At 40.6% G+C, this 14,559-nt stretch overlaps 1 protein-coding gene across 8 annotated transcripts in view; it reads left to right on the top strand.

The window, feature by feature from the left end:
• FAM171A2 (family with sequence similarity 171 member A2) overlaps positions 1-14,559 on the top strand; it is a 53,968-nt gene that overhangs the window by 9,592 nt on the left and 29,817 nt on the right. The gene's annotated exons all lie outside the window — the stretch shown is intronic.

Below are 14,559 nucleotides of genomic sequence, written 5' to 3'. Positions count from 1 at the left end.
TGTTTGTGGCATCTCCGGTTGGGTCTCTTGGTAGACCTGGCAATTCGTTTCTTGATTCCCAATGTCTTTGTCCAGGCCTGGCCACCACAAGTAGCTCCTGGCTAGAGCCTTCTTCCGAACAATTCCTGGGTGCTCCTCATGTAGGGAATCCAGCACCGTGGAGCAAAGACTGGGTGAAATGATGACCTTGCTGCCCCACAGCACACATCCCTTGTGGGCCGACAGTTCATTTTTTCAAGAAGCATCCATATAAGAAGTTGTGGAACTTCTTAATGCCAGCCACTATGGTGAGCTGGTGAGGTGTCTATCTGAGCATAGTTGCTTTCAGTGATAATGTTCTAGAATAGTATATGAGGGAGCCTCTCTAACATCTGGCATCCTGTGGCTTAATACTGCCCCAGTGCCGTATGGTGAAGCATCACAGGCTAGTGTTATTGGTAGGGTTTTGTTGAAATGAGCTAGGACGGAGTCTGAGGATAGCAATGATTTTACCGCCTTGAAAGCTTTGTCTTGAGTGCTTGACCAGACCCAGGGTGCTTGTCCAATAGGCAGTGTAGCAGTTCTGTCAGGGCAGCCTTATGCAATAAGAAGGAGTGGTAAAAATTGAGGAAACCCAGGAATGCTTGGAGCTCCCCCTTGGATTTTGGATTGGGAGCTTTCTGAATTGCCTTTAGTTTTGCTTCAGATGGGTGGATTCTGGCAGCGTCAATGTGGAAACCCAGGAATTCTGTGGATTCCACACCGATCTGGCACTTTTCCCTCTTGAGTTTTAGGCCTGCCTTGTGGAAATGTTGGAGTACTGCGTGGAGATGTTCTGCCAGGACTGCTGCTGACTCCCCCACGATCAGGACATCATCAAAGTATGGGCAGACACCAGAAATGTTCTTCAGTGTTCGTTCCATAATACTTTGGAACAACCCTTGTGCTACGCTTACCCCAAACTGCAAGTGGTGCACTTGGAATGCACCTCTGTGTGTAACTCTTGTTTCTGCTTCTGTGATAGCGTCATCTGCCTGTAGCTGCTGGTAGGCCTGGGCAGATCTAGCTTAGCGAAGATTTGGCCTCCCTGGAACAATCCAAGGAGGTGGCTTACCACTGGTACAGGGTAAGCATGCTGCTGTAGTACCTTGTTTATAATGCACTTGTAGTCTGTGCAAATGTGAACGTCCCCATTAGGCTTAACCGGGATCACTATGGGAGTCTCCCAACGGCTACAATCCATGGTTTGGAGCACTCCCTGCTGTACCAGCTTGTCTAGTTTTGCATCAATTTTAAGCTTCAATGCAAAGGAAATCCTGTGCGGTTTTAATCGGATTGGAGTTACTGCTGGATCAAGGTTGAGTGCAATGGGTACCCCTTTGTATTGTCCCAGTTCAGTGCTGAATATGTCAGTGTATTGTTGGCATACCGCTTCTAGATTGGCTGTTTGGGTTCAATGGATGCCTGTTACCCTGATGTCCAGGGCCTCAAACCAGTCCAGTCCTATGAGGCTGGTGCATGGCCCCTCTAGGACCACTATGCTGAGGGAACCCTCAAACCCTCTGAATTGTACTCTAATGGTAGCTTCACCCCTTACGGGAACACGACGATTTTGGAAGTCCATTAATACTAAGCTCGATGATCTGCCGTCGGCTACATTTGCAAATGTGGTCAAAAGTCGTGGAGGGGATAATGGACAGGGCCAATCCAGTATCTAGCTCCATGGAGCATGGGACCTCTTGAAGTTTCAGTTGGAGTCTTATCTTTTCTTTGATGGGGCTTTGGGCCCCTGTGCGTTGGATGCTATGCCTTCTTGAGCAGTATTCAACTCTGTTCTGTCCTGGGGGCCCTTTCCCCTTGTGTTGCTGTATCGCAGGTTTTGTTTCCCGCTGATGACCTCTGCAAACTCTGGCAATGTGCCCTTGCTATCCACAGGTACGGCATACTGCTGTGTGGAATCTGCACTCTGTTCTTTCATGCTGTCCCCCCGCAGCATGCCAGTGTTATCAAGTTGTTGGCGATATCAAATGCAGACACATAGTAGGGTTGCTGCCTTCAGGCAGCAACCTGTGACCTTGTTAGCCTGGAGATAGTTGTCTACTTGGGAGAAGTTATGAGCTCCACTGTTCTGGGTGAGTAATATCGAACTTGTTGAGTCTTCTCAGTTTAGCCATTTCGAGACACCCCCTGTAGGGCTGGTTAATGCCTGTACTGATGCGCTTGGAACTAGGCTGCACGTAGGAGTCCTGGGGATAGAGCCCTCAAGTATGTCTGTGCCTCCAATGTGTCCTACTGGAAGGCAGGGCAGGAAGCGTGGTTTCACCAAGGCTTTTACCTGGTCTGACACCCAGTGACTTCAGTCTCTTGATTAGCAGCAGCTTTCTCCTCTGTAGCATCCCACCTTCGTCGTCACTATTGTGTAGTGGGCTGCAGTAGGCAAGAACAGACCAGCATAGATGCAACAGCATTTATTGACTCAACAGGAACTCAGTCATAACAGGCAAATCCCTGTACTTTTATACTCTGGGTCCACAGGGCCTCAACCAATCATAATACTTGAAAAAGCCCGCCCAAATACGAATGTTCAAGTTTCCCTCCAAAACAGTTGAAGTTAACAGTTCAGGTCATCTAAAGGTTAGTTTCACTTTAGCAGGACTTAACACAACTATATTTATATTCAATACATAACAGTGGGAAAAGGAGCAACTTCTGACACTCTGCCCACTTCCCTATTGAGTTTCCTTGTAGGAAGCTGACAGAGAGCATCAGAAATCCTTCTTTCTTTTTCTCCTTCCTCCCTCCATCACCAGTTTCCAGCCCCTGCCACTTCTTCCCCACAGTCACTTCTAAAGTGTGAAAAACCACAAGGATATCAGCTTCTGCTATGAGAAGGGGAAAAACTACCTCAACATTGGATCAGTAAATTCCAAATTTAATTGGCCTCAGCTATATGATGGGAATGAGAAGATATGCATGTGTCCTTCAAGAATGGCTAGCCAGATGTGCTGAAATCAAAATTAAGAAATATGTAGATCTGTCTTAAATCTTCCTTTTTGATTAATGTCAGGAACTGTATCTTCTCATGCACTCCATAGTTAGTTGGAGTGCAGTGCACTTTTTCCTCTAGTTGTGGGTGCCTCCTTCCTATTGCCTTCTCCTTCTTGACTTTATCTGATATTCTGCCTATCACCAGATTTGCGTCTTTGACTCTAGGGACAAGTGCCAGAATTGCAAGCTTCACTGCTGCCATGTAATAAGAGGTTCAGCACTGATTGGGGGAAAACACTTTAGGGCTTACTAACTGACAGCAAGACAGAAGGAAGATTTTAGAGAGTCCCTGCAGCTGTCCCGGGGGGGATTCCAACAGACTGCCTGCCATGCCTTTTCTCATAGCACAACTTGTTTGGACCACAGTTGGCAAGAACAATACATAGGGGGTGGGGGGAAACGTTGGATATTGCCTCTAATGAACAACATGTATATTACGTAGAATGTAGGCTAGCAAGTTTATGTGTTTACGTGTCTCTTATAAAAGAAAATATAAAAGAAGGAATTGATCTACTCAATCCACCTGGAAAGGAATAAAGCATAGGAGGGAATAAGGGTTGGCTGGAGTTCAAAGTATATGCTGTAGAGTTTACAACTCTGTTTCTGTTTGAAATATTATACGAGTATTTCAGGAGGAAACAACACATGTTTTCTCTTTCCTACTCACTTGAATGTATCTATCCTATATATGGATATAAAGTTATATATATATATATATAAACATAACAAATTTCAGTGTGGAATTAACTACTCTAAATTAATATAGCAGAGCAGGGGAAACATAATACAGCAGAAAAGCCTGCTTTATTTCTTTCTGCTCCGGGTTCTCTCCTATGACAAGACAAAAAGAGTTCGGAATATGCTGCAAAAATATGTTACATCTCACTAGTTCTATCTTAGTTAGTCCCATCTAATTGGAATTAATAAGACTGTCCTAAAAGGAATATTTTCTTCACACTTGCATACCAAGAAATGTCTGTTATTCAGAGGAAAAAATTAGAAACGGTGTGACAAGCAGCTATGCAGCTCTAATGAACTATCAAGGTCAGCTAAAGCACAGCATGTTGAAGATTTCAAACAAATAAAAGATATAATATTCTAGAGGTGAAAATGGAATTTTGCAGATGTAGTTTATTGGGTTTAAAACTTTTCATTTTATTACTTTATAGAATTTGATTTCAAGGAGAATCTTTCTCTGTAACAGATTATATTAAAAGGCATAAGCTTTCAGGAGATGCAGCTGACTTCATCAGATTCATAGAATGACTAAATTAATGGAGGATTTAAATTGGGATAAGGAGGCTAGGGAAAGGAAGACGAAAGAAAGTAGAACAGGTTGGTTATACAGATGCAAATTGTGTGTGACACAGATTGAAAATGATAACAGATTATCAGTTAGCAATTGTAATGCATTAAAGACATATTGTGTTTTTTGAGATGTTCTTATATTGCTTGGAACCTTTTGATGCGACTTCAACAATTTATTCCTCAATGAAATCTGATTTCAAAAGAAAATGAGCTAGTTTTATGGAATTTCCATCACTACTAACACAGTTTTAAAGCGCAATGTCACATGACCACATCATTTAGCAAAGGCAGTCTTGATAGTCCCATGACTGTGCAGGTTGTTAAGCAAGGGCCTCACATTACTGACATGGGAAGAAGCAGAAGTCTCAGGCAAGCGGGCTAGTGGGCATCCCAGTGGGTAGGGAATGGGGACAGACGATGCAGAGCATAGACAGGTGATATGGAGTGTGGGTGGACAGGTGCCATGGGTAGGTAGTAGGAGCGTGGGCAGCTGGATGGGTGGTTGCCACAGATATGTGCTGTAAAGCATGGACAGGAGTTGTGTGTAGGCACTATTAAGGGCAAGTGGGTGCTTTAGGTACAGGTGGTCTGGCAAAAAATGATTAGAGCAACTTGCAACCTCCTTGCTGGCTTCCCCATTGACTGTTTGTGGGAAGAGGACAGGAAAGGTCACAAATAATGATCATGCCCCTATAAGACACTGCAACTGTTGTAATTGTGAGCCAACTGCCTAGTGCCCAAATTGCGATAATGTGACCATCGGGATACTGCGATGGCCTCGACTTTAAGGATCAATCACCTCCTCGTTCAGCACTGTTGTAACTTGAATAGTTATTGAACAAGTACTGTAGTTTTAACCCAAGGACTCCTTGTACCAACTTTAAGACTGGTTATTGGCTGGTAGATTTTGATATGTGTCCCCACTCATTCATAATGTTAAGGTATAGAATCCTGTTAATTAGCGAAGTTGAAATCTGTTTCTAGTATCTTCATTCAGATTCTTCGGTTCTTTTGGAGGAAAACCCTGACCGTTAACTGATTCAGGGTTGTCATATACAGTAGGCCTGCCCAAAATACAGTTCTAAAGAAGAGAAAACTGATTGTGTAATTTGGAGATAATATATGGTCTGCAGTGCAGTGAAGTTAGGGTGGGGATACAAGACTGAAAAGAAGCAAGGGCGCATTTTGAAGCATTGGACAGGAAGCAAAGGGAAATAGCTTGGGAGATAATAGTGTAGGAATGCTGGGCTGGGGGTGGGGTGGGGGTGACCTGAATTCTGGTGTTTGTGGGATATGATGCTGGTGGCTGAAATTAGAGAGAATGCTATTTTTGATCCAAGGAAATGAAAGACAGGGATCACTGCTATTGTAGTGATGCCCTTTTTAATTCTGTCGATACTTAACGGTTTTGAATATTTTTTGGAAAAATAGAAATGTTCAACAATACTTGTTTTAGGGAGAGAAACTCAGTATTTGTTTTTTGGGGAATCACTACCCACTTTCAACTCTCTTGGGAAATTCATAGAGGTTCTTTCAAATGAGTTTTATATTTATCAAAATCTTCTTTATCAAAAAAGTCATAGTAATATCTGTCCTTACTTGTATATAACTTCATATTTTCCTTCGATTCTTCTATCATTTTTCATAGATAGAAAAAAATCAGCTAAAGAAGGAAAGTATCTGAGTAAACCCTTTTGATAGTTATTTTTAGGAGTTGTCTGTAATGAAAATTTAAGAGTAGAGCAACGTATTTGCATGGACCGACTTGGTCTTTTTATTAATAATTCTGAAAAGCACCCTGAAGCTCAAACCTAACCAGAAGCCATACTTTCTAAATTATTTTCTTAATCCTAAAACAAGATTTTTAAAATTCTTGTGATAAAGATTAATTACATGTTTAGCTAACATCATTATTGCAAGAATTATGATCTGTCATTAATTGTATAAATGCCCAGTTTTAATATTTTATTAAATTATTGTGTCTTACTATATCTCATAGTTAGCATTGCATATTTTCCATAGCCATTTCTCAATATCTAACTTTGATTCAAAATAAGCTATCTGCTCCATACCATTATATTTAATTCTTATTTTTTCTTTTCAAACGAGCATAATACATACAGGTTGGAAGAGATGTTGAAAGTAATCTAATTCAGTCTTCTGCCCATTGCAGGAATCTACCATTACAGCGTTCTCAATAGCTGGCTATCCAGCCTTAACTTAAATATTTCCAACAAAGAAGAGTTCACCGTTTCCTAAAACACTTTGTTCTATTATTGAATAATGTTCTTCCTAGTGTTCACTTGGAAACTTCCTTATAATTTAGACCTTTTATTTTTTGTTCTATCTTCTGGAACAATACTGAGCAATCTTTCCATCTGCATGAAAACTCTCTAGATACTTGAAAATACTTATGTCTTCCTGCAGTTCTTTCTTTAGTAAAACATTTTGAATGTCTTCAACCATTTGCCATAAGATTTCTCTCCCCCCACCACATCCATTTACCACCTTGGTTGCTCTCCTTCCAGTTTGCCAATGTATTTCCTAAAATCTGATGTAATAACTGGATATAATATACTAAGTGTAGTTTAGCCAATGTAGAATAGAGAGAAACAACAATTTCTCTTGATCTTGACACTATATATTTTTTTAAAGTTTTTTATTATTTTTAAAACAAAAACATAAAACACATCTTTTCTAAATGAAGCTTTTGATCCAGTCACAAATTAATACAAATCACTAACAAATCTTAATTTTCAATTAATATAACTTAATATTTTACACAAATATTTCTCTCAGATCTGTCTATTTAACTATGCCATTATCCCCCAAAACCCGTTACTTGAATCTTAAATCCTAACCAGTTATCATTCCATTTTTCTCTTTCATTTGCTTAGATGGATATATTTTAACAATATAAATCATACAGTTATTATAAACATTCATAAAGTATTTAATTCCAACATACTCATTTTATTTTAACTATTAAACTCAAAATTTATAATCTTTATTTCTGTTATTAAACCTAACATTCATTTTATTTTAACTGTTACTCTCAACATACTTCTCCTCTTTTTAACTATCCCACCTCATTTTATTTTTGCTATTAAACACAGCATAACCATTTTGTTTTTGGCTGTTGAACACAGCATCCCCATTTTTGTTTTTTGGCCGTTACACAGCATAACCATTTTTATTTTGGCTGTTGCACAGCATGCCTATTTTTGTTTGGCTGTTAAACACAGCCTACTCATTTTTATTTTTGGGCCGTTACACAGCATATTCAGTTTTGTTTTGGCTGTTACACAGCATAACCATTTTGTTTGGCTGTTAAACATAGCATATTCATTTTTATTTTCTGGCTGTTACACAGCATATCTATTTTTATTTTTTGGCTGTTAAACACAGCATAATCATAGTTGGTTTAACTATTGAACCCTACTTAGTCCTTTCTTTGTTGTTTCCATCCATCTATACATTGTTTATTTTCAATTAATCATATTTATCCTTGTCCTTTTTCATGACATTTTAACATTGAGACATGGTTCTTGCTTAAAACATACGTTTAGATGTATTTATAAATTCCTTTTAACATTTTCAATTAATCATATTTACCCTTATTCTTTTTTCTAACGATTTAACATTAAAACATAATTCTTGCTTCAAACATACCTTTATATATGTTTATTAATTCCTTTTAACATTCTTAATTTCTAGAAAAACGTCCCTTTTATTATTACAATCCACCTTTACATTATTTTATTTTTAATCACATTATTTTAATCTTTTTTTTCTTTTTCCAGTCGTATTCATCTTACATCTTCATTTCCTCACCTGCAAATATATATTTCCTTCCATTTTCCAAGTTTTTAATTTTGTCCTCTATAAATTATATTAAAACTTTTTTTCTTATTTTTACTCCGGATATAATGTATCAAATCTCTTTCTTTTGAGCCTGCGCTTAATCCGTCTTTTGTTCATGCTCCAGTATTTAAATTATTATTGTTTCAAACATAGGAGTTCCATTGTAGTTTCCTTTTCTTTTCACCAAAATCAAACTGCCTGCAGACAGGAAAAAAACCCTTCTCCGCAAAGTCCAACGACTTTTATCTGTAAAGCTCAGAGTTTCCCATAACAAAGAGAAGCTACAAAGTTCCTCTTTAAGCTAGATGGTGTCTCTCTATAATCCACATTTTCCATTAGTCATGCAAGTATCCATTTTGCCATTATATAACCATCCAATTTATTTCTTCTTCTTTTAATTTTAAAAGTATCAAATCTTTTTTTTTAAAAAAATCCAATTCAAATTTTAAAGTATTTAGTCTTTTGACCATATCTCCATAATTAATTCCCTTAGTTCTGTTCCAAAATTAGTTATTTCTCGGGTCTTTGTCTCTTTAAGGTTGCAGTTTAAAACTTTCCAAAGCCTCTTTGTTGCACATCCGCTGTTTTAGGCTAGGGATCTTCTGAATATTAATATTGCTCCAAACGTTGTTGCAAGCCTGGGTTGTTGTCACTCACCCGGCTTCAAAGAGCTCCATTTTACTTCGCTTTCCTCCAGCACTTTTTTATCCCGGTTGTCCCGACTTCGTGGCAGCTGCCATGGCTGCCACCCCCCGCCACCGACTCACAAAGGGTTCCCTCTGACCTCCAAGGAACTTGGCTGTTCCTCTTGGTCGTCCGAGGTACCCCTCCTTTTTCCCCATCCAAAGACCCATCGGCGGCAGTTCGGCAGCCAGGGTTTTCGTGGGGCTCATCAGAGCACGCTATTTCCCCGACTGTCTTGCCGTGACACCAAACCGGAAGTCCGATCTTGACACTATATTTCTGTAGATGCAGTTTAGGACTGAATTTGGTTTGGGATTTTTGTTTATTTGTTTGCAGCTATATCAAACTCTGGGACGCGGTGGCTCAGTGGCTAAGATGCTGAGCTTATCGATCAGAAGGTTGTCAGTTTAGCAGTTAAAATCCCTAGCATTGCATAACTGAGTGAGCTCCCATTATTTGTCCCAGCTTCTGCCAACCTAGCAGTTTGAAAGCACATAAAAAATGCAAGTAGAAAAATATGGACCACTTTGGTGGGAAGGTAACAGCGCTCCGTGCACCTAAGGCGTTTAGTCATGCTGGCCACATGACCATGGAGATGTCTTCAGACAGCGCTGGCTCTTTGGCTTTGAAACGGAGAAGAGCACCACACCCTAAAGCCAGAAACAATTAGCATGCATGTGTGTGGGAACTTTTACCTTTTTATATCAAACTGCTGGTTCTTGTTTAGCTTGTGATCTACCAAGACATCATCTACTGCTACCCAGTGCTCCTCCATCATATATGTATTTTTTTATTTTTTTACCTTTATTATTTACTGGGATTTATTATAATCGCAGTGAAAATCATTGCATTTCTCATCTTCCTGATTTCTGCCCATTGTTCCAGTTTGTTAAGGTCCTCCTTGATACTGTCCTCTGGGATGTTAGTTATCACCCCATGCCATTGAGTCTTCTGCAGATTTAATATTTTCCAACCACCACCACCACCATTCAAATTATTTACATATATGTTGAGCAGAACTAAGCCTACAACAGAGTTCTATGGTATGCCAATTGGTGCCTCTTTCTGACTGGATGTGGAACCATTGATGTAAAGTTGTTTAACCACCTCGGCGTCTATCTAATATTAGCAAAGTCCAGCCAACATTTTGACATCGTCTCTGCTAGGATAGCATGGAAGTCTTTGTTAAATGCCAGATCCATCACATTGCAGTCATCTGAACTTGTTGCTGTCAATAAAAAAGAGATCAGGTTGATTTGGGATGACTTGTTTGATAAACCTATCTTGCCAAGCAATGCATTTTTATCTAAATGCTCACATACTAACTATTCCCTATACATCCGTGGTATGTTCTAAGCTGTCTCTCTTTTTTAATTTGGAATAGTGCGATTCTCCTGTAATCCCTTCTTTGGAATTCTGTCTGTGGGATGCTGTTTAGTACTTCTCTAAACTTTTTGAGATGAATTTTTCTGAAATTGGGAAATTCTCATTTCTCATTATATAATACCCTGGCATACAGGATAATATGTTGAACTCTTCCATTTTTACCTCCTCAATTGGGTAGAAAATGAAGCAGCCACCAAGACTTCTGAGGAAATTTGAGAACCTTGCAGTCTTGATCAAAATGATATTCTTAACAAAGATCATCTTGGAGCTTGCCAAGGTCTCAAAAAGTGCAGTCAGCCAAGACACCCTGCCTATCCCTTATTCCAGGGTAAAATCCTGGATGTTTTAGAAGAGATTCAAAATTTTATTTATTTGCCAATTTATATCTTGGCTCCATCTGATGACCCTTGAGATTTGCATAATATGCAAAAAATTAAAACATCCAAAGTACATTAAAACATCAAAAACAAATCATAAGCAACTGATTTAGAATATTACCCTAAAAATAACAAAAATAGAAAGTAAAAAAGAGATGGCTCAGTGAGTGAACATCATTGGAATACTCTCTAGAAAAGCTCAATGTTTAACAACTGTGAGGTTCCAAGAATCAGATTATGTAAAATTATTTCTGAGCACTTTTTTTCCCCGTTCCTTCCTTATGAACAGAAATCTTGCCAAACTAAAACTACTTGCATCATTAAAGATATACTCTGATTAACTGCCAGGGAGGAATATTCTGAGCTCTCTTTCTCTCAACCAAACTATTGAAACTTTCTTTTTGCCATCTGGAATGCAGCCCCTCCTGGAATCCAGACTACATTCCATTACAACAACCTCCTGAAAGCCTTCAAGGAGGGGATTAGTTTAATATCTGCAGGGAGTCCATTTGAGAAATAGTGCCTTCTAGCTCCAGTTCCTCTTAGCTCCTAGAAGTATGGAATCAAAAGGAGTTTCTCCTCAATACTTCAGCAAGATAAAAGAAGGCAGTGGGCGGGACTACACAGACTACAACTGAATTCTGCATCCCTGGCATGTTGGTTTTGCCTGTCATGACCCCTAACATTGGTAATGGGTTTACTTTCAAGCTAATTCAAAACAATAAATGGTTTTTAAGTGTTACTGAAAGCAGCTGTCTTAAAGTAAAATCTAGATATAGGATTAGTTGAAGTGAATTTTGATTTCACCTGATTGTGATACTGGAAATGGCCATGCTTCCTTTTTGAATGCATATTGCAGAGTTCCCCAGCTTCGTATTTTCCAGATACTATTCCCACCATCTCTTCCCAGAATTGACTGTCTTGATTGGGAATTATAGTTCAATTTTTCTGGAGGGTATCAGATTTTGGGGAAGCTGGTGAACACAATTTGTCCTTCCCTTATTCTATTAAAGGGACAAGGTGACTCAGTGAGCTTGTCAATTGAAAGGTCGGCAGTTCAGCGGTTCGAATCCCTACTGCCGTGTAACGGGGTGAGCTCCTGTTACTTGTCCCAGCTTCTGCCAACCTAGCAGTTCGAAAGCATGTAAAAAATGCAAGTAGAAAAATGGGGACCACCTTTGGTGGGAAGGTAACAGCGTTCCGTGTGCCTTTGGCATTTAATCATGCTGGCCATATGATCATAAAGACATGTTCGGATAGCGCTGGCTCTTCAGCTTTGAAATGGAGATGAGCACCACCCCTAGAGTTGGGAACGACTAGCACATATGTGCGAGGGGAACCTTTACCTTTACTTTTACCTATTCTATTAAATATAGCATGCTGCCTAAATAAGTCCATTAGTTCCCCTGGCTGCCTCTTATTGCTGAAACCATTTTGCAAGGCAGCTGTATAACTTCATTACTCTCTCCTTAAAAAAAAAGTTTATGATTTTCAGCCATTTTTTCAATGTCATGCTCATGACATTCATGTTTTAAATGAATGTAAATACTATATATGTGTATTAGTCTTCTCTGTTTTACCATATTCACCCCTTCCTGTCACAATATGTAAACCTAGGATAGACAACCTGCAGCTTTCCAGATGTTCTTGAATTATATCTCCCATCTCTCATAATTGCGTAGCTTGATAAAACTACCAGTTGTAGTTCAGCAACATCTGGAAGAACACTAATTTATTACCCATTTTTGAAACAATCTGGATTTATTTTATTTCTTCTTTTGAACATTGACATTGTTCACTAATGACATTAAATTGTTATTTGTGTATGTGAGTGTGTGTGTATTGTTAAGTGTTACAGAATTGCAGTTTTATCTGGAGCTAGCTCATAGACATTTTGGGTCTATTCTGTTTGGGAGATTATGAGACTTGTATTTCAGAATATCTAAAATCATCATATTAGTAAAGATGTGTAGATGTTAGATATGTAACACTAGAAAAACACACGCACGTCTTGTACTCTGAAGCTACCTACATTTCTTACAAGACTGCTTGATCAAAAGATTTTGGAAGCTAATTAAATCTGATTGTATAGCAATTATTGTCCCAGATCCCCCTTGATCCAGTGACTTTTTTCGAGCCGGAGTCTTGTCCCTAGAGCAGGGGTCTGCAACCTTAAACACTCAAAGAGCCACTTGATCCCGTTTCCCACAGAAAACAAAACACTGGGAGCCACAAAACCTGGGTGGGTGTGGCCAACTCAACATCACTCACTCCCACCCAGTCACATGACACCCCCCCAGCCACGCCTACCCAAGTTTTGTGGCTCAGGTATTTTCTTCTAAACAAGTCTCTCTCTCTCTCCCCCTCTCTCTCTCCTCTTTCTCCCTTGCTCTCTTTCTCCCTCTTTCTCATCTCACATTCTCCTTCTCTATCTTTCTCTCCCCTTCTCTCTCATCTTTCTCCCTCTCCCTCTCCCTCCCTCTCTCATCTCTTTCTCCCTCTTTCTCTTTCTCCCTCCCTCCCTTATCTTTCTCCCCCTTTCTCTCTTTCTCATTTTTCTCCCTCATCTCTCTCTCTCTCGTCTTTATCCCTTTCCCTCTTTCTTTCTCTTACCTTTCTCCCTCTCCCTCTCTTTCTCATCTTTTCCCCTCTCCCTGTCTTTCATCTCTCTCTTTCTTCCTCTCTCTCCCTCTCTCTCTTGTGTGTGTCTGTGTGTGTGTGTGTGTGTGCGCGCGCGCGCGTGTGGGCAGGTTCCCTCTTGAACCATTTCCAAAAACAGGCGAGGATTGGGTTTTTTTTTTCTGATGTTGTTCTTCCTTCTTCTTTGGGTGCTTTTTACCATATGATTTAATTTTAAATCAAGAGTCATTTCAGGTTCCCAGATAAATGAAGCTGTTTTGTCCCCCTGCTGTGGCTCCCTGTCGGCTGGCTGGCTCCCTCACCATCACCATCACCTCCTCCTCACTCCTCGCCTGCCCTGAGAAGAGAAGGGCAGTGGAGGCGGATGGAGACTTGCTCCATATTTCAGCGCAGAAGCAAAGTGCCCCTCTACTTGCCTCTTTTTCCGGCCCTTGTTGGGAGATGCGCGACTTTCTCCACCCTGAGATACTGGCTGGGACACCCCAGCCAATGCTCTGTGTTGTAATGGGCTCCAGGAAGAGGAGGAGGGGACACCGTCTCCTCCATTGTGTAGTGCGCTAAGTTTAAGTGCAAGAGCAGCAAGCAGCCATGGAGGCAGCGAGGGGAATATAGGGAGACACCCAACCTTCTCCACTCTGAGACACCAGCTGGGGCGCAACTCCTCATATTCCTCTCGCCGCCTCGTGGCTGCTTGCTGCCAATGCGGGAGATAGCGTCCTCTCCTCCTCCTCCTAGAGCCCATTATGACGCGAAGCATCAACTGCAGCTGGGTGGCCCAGCCAGTGTCTCGGCGCAGAGCAAAGTCATGCGTCTCCCCCAGAGGCCAAGGTGCACAAGGCACCAACAAGGGATGGAAAAAGAGACAAATATTAGGGTGCTTTGTTCCCTCTCTGGAATAGAGAGGGAGTCTCCATCTGCCGCAGTCGCCCTTCTCTTCTCAGGGCAGGAGAGGAGTGAGGGGAAGGGGCAGTGGCGGGGCCACCCAGTGGTGGGATCATCCAACAGGGAGCCACAGTAGAGGGCCCAAAGAGCCACATGCAGTTCTAGAGCCGCATGTTGCCGATCCCCACCCTAGAGAGCTGTAATTCAGAGCCAGTTGGAGTTGAATCCATGTCTGTATTTAAAGATCGTTCCATTTGCACCAAATGTGAATAATATTTGAGGCAACCAGTCTGCAAAGTGATCTTTGTCACCTATGACCAATCATCATATTTCAATCATACAATGAAATGAGTTGATGTGAACCACTCCTGCTTGATGTACAGAAAGTGAC

This window comes from Pantherophis guttatus, chromosome 4, assembly GCF_059756535.1.
Source record: "Pantherophis guttatus breed Tessera chromosome 4, ASM5975653v1, whole genome shotgun sequence".
Taxonomy (NCBI): domain Eukaryota; kingdom Metazoa; phylum Chordata; class Lepidosauria; order Squamata; family Colubridae; genus Pantherophis; species Pantherophis guttatus.
This window is presented reverse-complemented; position numbering and strand designations above follow the sequence as displayed.